Below are 7,086 nucleotides of genomic sequence, written 5' to 3' on the forward strand. Positions count from 1 at the left end.
AGAGACAGGGTCTCACTCTGTCTTGTCCAGGTCTGAGTGCAGTGGCATAATCATAGCTCACTGTAACCTCCAACCCCTGGGCTCAGGTGATCTCACCTCAGCCTCTCAGAGTGTTGGGATTACAGGCATGAGCCACCATTCCTGACCTTATAGAAAATACATATGTGACTTTTTAGATTATAGGATATTCCACTTCAAAAATGCTATAGCTATGGTAGCTTTTAATTTTTCTTATCAGCTGAAACCACTGTTGTATGAAAATCCCTTCACATTAGGCTTATAAATCTAAATTCAAATATCAGACCTATGACTTTTTAGCTAATAATTTATTTCATGCTATCAAAATGTTACCTTCCTTTTAAATACATATTTAATATTTTTTTCTTTCCACATTTTGAATTTTCTGTTAAGTCTTTTCTGGGCCAATCTGATGCTTACATAATCTTAAATGTTATAATACTAAAGATATAGTCGACATTTTCCAAATAATTCTTAAAACTTTCCATCCTTTCACTTATGAAATTAAGCAAATCCTGTCATTTTTCCTACATACCTCTCAAATACACCTACCTCTAATGCACTTGACACTGCCTTGATGCAGGCCTCCTAACCACCTCCAATTCCCTTCTCTCTTCGATACGTTCTCATCATGGTCATAAAATGATCAGATTTGTTTTAGAAAAAATCACACCTTAGCGTAAAGCCCTGCTCCTCAGCACAGTTTCCACATGGTATCCATGGCCTTCAACAATCTGGCTCATACCCACCTCTTGCACTTCTCTCATGCCAGTGCTTCACGCTTGACTCAGCAGCAGCTGTAATGAACCATTTGCAGGGCCTCTGCACAACTTTCCTTTCTCCAGGACAATCCTTTCATACTGATTTCTAGTGAGTTCTATCGTCCAGCTCAAACATTACTTCTTCTGTAGGGCTTTCCCCTGAGCCCAGCTCCAAAGTGAATCACTCCTCTTCTACTTGGAAGTAATACTGTACTATTTGTACTTATCACATTATATCAGAATTATTTGTTTATCTGCTTGCTTGCCTTCTATGTATCTCAGCAAGCTTTCTGAGACCAAGAAAGGTGCTTCATGTTTGTTGAACTGAACTGAATTTGATCTAATGATCTGAGTAATTGGGAAACAGAGATGGGATGCTTCCAGAGTGATTCATAGTGACCAGGATGATCATGTTTCTCCACAGCAAACATAAATCTTGTTTCTTTAATCACAGGGATTACCAGGTCTTCTTGGAATAGCACACAAAATACAAACTCTCTCTTAAATTAGGTTAAATGAAAACTAAACATCTAGGAGGCAATTAGTCAATGTTTGGTCTGCATAATTTGAGCCAAATTAATATCACTTTTTCATCAACTATAGATTGAGTGCTTCTGGCTTAGTGTAAAACATATACATCATGTTTTATCTTAAATCTTTTAACAAAGTGGAATAGAAGAGGGTTTATTTACACAGTGCACTAAAAACTAGTATCTATTCAACTATATCATATATATACTTGAATATACACCAGAAGGAAAGTAGGGTCCTGATACATTGGAAACTATTTATTTTGTCATATTATTCCTTTGTGGAAAAGCAAAAGAATCATCCAACTCAACACCAGAAGGAAAGTAGGGTTCTGATACATTGGAAACTATTTATTTTGTCATATTATTCCTTTGTGGAAAAGCAAAAGAATCATCCAGGGGTGCCTATTATCAATTCTCAATGCCACCTACAGAGGTAGGTGGCATAAGAAATACAGAAAAATTTTGTGATTTCAATTTTTTTGTTTTGCTTTTTTTGAGCCAGAGTCTCACTCTATCACCCAGGCTGGAGTGCAGTGGCACGCTCACAGCCACCGCAGCCTCGACCTGCTGGGTTCAGGTGATCCTTCTGCCTCAGCCTTCCAAGTAGCTGGAATTACAGGCACATGCCACTATGCCCTGATAATGTTTTGATTTATTGTAGAGACGAGGTCTCACCAAGTTGTCCAGGTTGTTCTCAAACCCATGGGCTCAGGCAGTTCTCTCGCCTCAGCCTCCCAAAGTGCTGGGAGTATAGCCGTGAGCCACTGCACCCGGCTGGTTTCAAATCTTTATGGTGGATGGCACTGAGTCATGCAGCAATTCAGGTAGGTGCAATGCATAATTTTCAAGATTCAGATCTGCTCTATGACTAGAGCCACAACAGAGTACCTTCTGGGATTAAAAAGTATTAAGAAATCAGCACAATACCCGGGCTCAGTGGCTCAGTCTGTAATCCCGTGCCTTTGGGAGGCTGAGGTGAGTGGATTGCCTGGGCCCGCCCGCAGGTTCAAGACCCGCCTGGGCAGTGAGACCTCATCTCCACAATAAAATCAAAAAATCAGCCGGACGTGGTAGCGCATGTCTGTAATTCTGGCTACTCGGAAGGCTGAGGTGGAAGGATTGCCGGAGCCCAGCAGGCGAGGCTGTGGTGTCTGGGAGCGGCCACTGCACTCCAGTCTGGGTAACTGAGTGAGACTCCAACTCAAAAAAAAAAAAGAAATCTGCACAATGTTTATGGCATAGTCTCCAGCCTTACTAGCGTATACAGATAACTTAAAGTTACTAAGAATCTCCCTACTAGTCAATGGTTTAACACCAATAATTTGCAGCACTTAAAACTGAGCTCATGATTTAGCTTTTGTATTTGTTCTTTTCTGTATTTTGCCAAGATTTCACACTGAAAGTGTATTATTTTTGAAATAAAAATAAGGCCGGGCTCTGTGGCTCAGCCTGTAATCCTAGTACTTTGGGAAACCAAGGTGAATGGATTGCCTGAGTTGATACATTGGAAACTATTTATTTTGTCATATTATTCCTTTGTGGAACAGCAAAAAAATCACCCAGGGGGTGTCTATTATCAATTCTCAATGCCACCTACAGAAGTGCCACCTCAAGACCCGCCTGGGCAACTTGGTGAGAACTCATCTCTACAGTAAGTCAAAAAATTAGCCGGGCATGGTAGCGCGCACCTGTATTTCCAGCTACTTGGAAGGCTGAGGTGGAAGGATCGCTGGAGCCCGGCAGGTCGAGGCTGCGGTGGCTGGGAGCGGCCACTGCACTCCAGTCTGGGTGACAGAGTGAGACGCTAACTCAAAAAAAAAAAAAAAGCTCCAAAAGCTCACAGGAACACATACATATTAAGGAGACTTTGGGCCATAGGCCAAGGAATTTTGTAACTCACTCAGTAACCATCAACTTCCCAAGGGAAATATTTGAAATTCCACTATTAAGAACATATAGGCCAGGTTGGGTGGCTCAGCCTGTAATCCCAGCACTTTGGGAGGCTGAGGGGAGTGGATTGCCTGAGCCTGCGGGTTTGAGACTGACAGGCAACTTGGAGAGATCTCCTCTCTACAATAAATAAATAAATTGGCTTGGTGTGGAAGCATGCACCTGTACTTCCAGCTACTTGGAAGGCTGAGGTAGAAGGATCTCTGGAGCCCAGCAGGTTGACTCTGGGGTGGTCATGAGTGGGCCACTGCACTCCAGCCTGGGCAATGGAGTGAGACTCCAACTCAAAAAAACAAACAAAAAAAGAACAAATAAAGTCGGGCACGGTGCTCAAGCCTGTAATCCCAGCATTTTGGGAGGCCGAGGTAAGAGTATTGCATGAGTCCACGGGTTTGAGACCAGCCTGGGCAACTTGGCAAAACCTCGTTTCTAGAATTAACAAAAAAAAATTAGTCAGGTGCGGTAGTGCACACCTGCATTTCCTGCTACTTGGAAGGCTGAGGCAGAAGGATCATCTGAGTCCAGCAGATCGACAGAAAAAAAAAAGCCCGGCTCGGTGGCTCAGCCTGCAATCCTGCACTTTAGGAAGGCTGAGGTGAGTGGATTGCCTGAGCCCGCGGGCTCGAGACCCGCCTGGGCAGCGAAACCTCATCTCTACAATAAATCAAAAAATCAGCCGGGCGTGGTAGCGCAAGCTTGTAATTACGGCTACTTGGAAGGCTGAGGCGGAAGGATTGCCGGAGCCCAGTGGGTCTGTGTAGAAATTTGGGTAGGGCAAAGATGGGGAGGTAAACATCGTTTTTGGAAAAGGATTAAGGGATATCAGCTTTCTATAAAATATTTCTATACAATCCTTATGTTTTCTATAAGATTCTATAAAATTACAATACTGAAACTTTTAAGAAAATCTTTGAAATATAAAAACATTGAGATTTTTATGAACATGAACTTTTTGGAAAACAAAAACTACAAGACTGTTTTTCAAATATTGTTGAAAGATGCTACTTTAGGCCAGGCATGGTGGCTCAAGCCAGTAATCCTAGCACTTTGGAAGGCTGAGGCAAGAGGATTGCCTAAACTCAGGAGTTTGAGACCAGCCTAGGCAACTTGGTGAGAACTCATCTCTACAATAAATTGAAAATTAAACCAGGCATGGTAGCACGCGCCTGTAGTTCCAGCTACTTGGAAGACTGAGGCAGAAGGATCGCCTGAGCCCAGCGGGTCGAGGCTGCAGTAGCGTTGAGAGTGCCACTGCACTCTAGCCTGGGAAACAGAGGAGAATTCACTCAAAAAAAAAAAAGAAAGAAAAAAAGAAAGATGCTACTTTAAAGATTCACTAAATAATCAATTATCTCCTGCTCAAAAATATCAGATTATTCTATCTTTTTACAAAGAAATAAGCTGGGCTCGGTGGCTCAGCCTGTAATTCTGTGCTTTGGGAGGCTGAGGTGAGTGGATTGCCTGAGCCCACGGGTTCGAGACCCGCCTGGGCAACTTGGCGAGACCTCATCTCTACAATAAATCAAAAAAAAGAATTTGCCGGGCATGGTAACGCGCGCCTGTAGTTCCAGCTCCTTGGAAGGCTGAGGCAGAAGGATCGCCTGAGCCCAGCAGGTCAAGGCTGCGGTGGCCGGGAGCAGCCACTGCACTCCATTCTGGGCGACAGAGTGAGACTCCAACTCAAAAAGAAAAAAAAAAAAAAAAAGAAACAGGCTGGGCACAGTGGCTCATGCTTGCAATCCCAGCACTTTGGGAGACCAAGGAGGAAGGATTGTTTGAGCTCAGGAGCTCAAGGCTAGCCTGGGCAACATAATGAGACCTCTGTCTCTACAAAAACATAAAAAAATTAGCTGGTTGTGGTTGTGCATACCTGTAGTCCCAGCTACTTGGGAAGCTGAGGCAGGAGGATATCTTGAGTCCAGGAATTTGAGAATTCACTAGGCTATGATCCCACCCCTGCACTCAACTGTGGGTGACACTGCAAGATCCTGTCTCTAAAACAAAACAAAACAAAATTACAGTAACTCAACAATGTAAATGCTGAGTGAAAAGTATGCATACTGGACTTGGATTAGTTTTGCTACTCAGTAGTTTAGGATGTCCTTTAACCTCTCCAAACTTGTTTTCTCATGTGTGGTGGACAAACATGACAAGGTAAGAGGACTTATGGAAATCAAGTCAATTTAAGTGACTTGAAAACTATGGACTACATACATTTAGGGCATTAATAATAAACAGCCATAGATTTTCAACAATCTGGCTCATAAATTTATGCCAAGTATTCCAAAACAAATAGTTCTCTATTCCTTCTCTTATTTTTATGTATTGAGTCAGAGTCTCACTCTGTTGCCCAGGCTGGAGTGCAGTGGCACAGGTCATCCTTCTGCCTCAGCATTCCAAGTAGCTGGAACTACGGGCACGCACCACCATGCCTGGCTAATTTATTGATTTACTGTAGAGACAAGGTCTCGCCAAGTTGCCCAGTCGGTCTCAAACCCCTGGGCTCAGGCAGTCCTTTCACCTTGGTCTTCCAATATGCTGGGATTATGGGTGTGAGCCACTGTGCCTGGCTTATTTTTATTTTTTTACCTCAAAATCATTTGGGGCAAAAAGCTAGTATCTGGCTGAACATTTGAAAAAGAAAACTACACTACAAAACTTTAAAGTAGTGATGAACAACTCAGAAGCTACATTAACTATATACTTTATTTTGAAAAAGATGCTATATATCAGTTTAGTCCTTAAACTATGATAAAGTGCAACAGTTACAAAAATAGAGGTTCTGTGACTTATAATAAATCTTATTTTTTTCCCGCCTCAATAAATCTTTTTTTTTTTTGAGTTGGAGTCTCGCTCTGTCACCCAGACTGGAGTGCAGTGGCCGCTCCCGGCCACCGCAGCCTCCATCTGCTGGGCTCCTGAGATCCTTCCGCCTCAGCCTTCCGAGTAGTCAGAATTACAGGCGCGTGCTACCATGCCCGGCTAATTTTTTTGATTTATTGTAGAGATGAGGTCTCGCCAAGTTGCCCGGGCGGGTCATGAACCCGTGGGCTCAGGCCATCCACTCACCTCAGCCTCCCAAAGGCGTGGGATTACAGGCTGAGCCACCTAGCCCGGCTAAATCTTATTTTTAACATGAACATTTAATCTTTTTTTTTTTTTGAGTTGGAGTCTCACTCTGTCGCCCAGACTGGAGTGCAGTGGCCTCTCCCGGCCACCACAGCCTCGACCTGCTGGGCTCCGGCAATCCTTCTGCCTCAGCCTTCCGAGTAGCTGGAACTACAGGGGCGCACTACCATGCCCAGCTAGTTTTTGATTTATTGTAGAGACGAGGTTTCGCCAGGTTGCTTGGGCAGGTCTCGAACCTGCGGGCTCAGGCAATCCACTCACCTCAGCCTCCCAAGGTGCGGGTCACCGAGCCTAGCGAACATTTAATCTTATCTACTTAACTACAGTTCTTAAGAATGAAGGGTTTAAACAAATTATTACATTTACATAGCATTTTTGTTTTCAAAAGGCACTTCCATATTTGATGGTCAGCAAACAGATATGGTAGACATATATCATTCCCATATTATGGGTTAAGAAACTGAAGTTCAGAGATTAATTTTCCCAATTGAATGATGAGAGGAAATTAAAGTGGAGGGATGATTCCCAATTCTACATGGAAAGAAAGCAATTATTTGGATGCTCCAGAGCAAAGGAAGTCTCAGACTTCTTTTTTATTTTTTATTTTTTTGAGTTGGAGTCTCACTCTGTTGCCCAGACTGGAGTGCAGTGGCTGCTTCCGGCCACCGCAGCCTTGACCTGCTGGGCTCCGGCCA

Source organism: Carlito syrichta, unplaced genomic scaffold (assembly GCF_000164805.1).
Source record: "Carlito syrichta isolate Samal-C Ts95f unplaced genomic scaffold, Tarsius_syrichta-2.0.1 Scaffold311384, whole genome shotgun sequence".
NCBI lineage: Eukaryota > Metazoa > Chordata > Mammalia > Primates > Tarsiidae > Carlito > Carlito syrichta.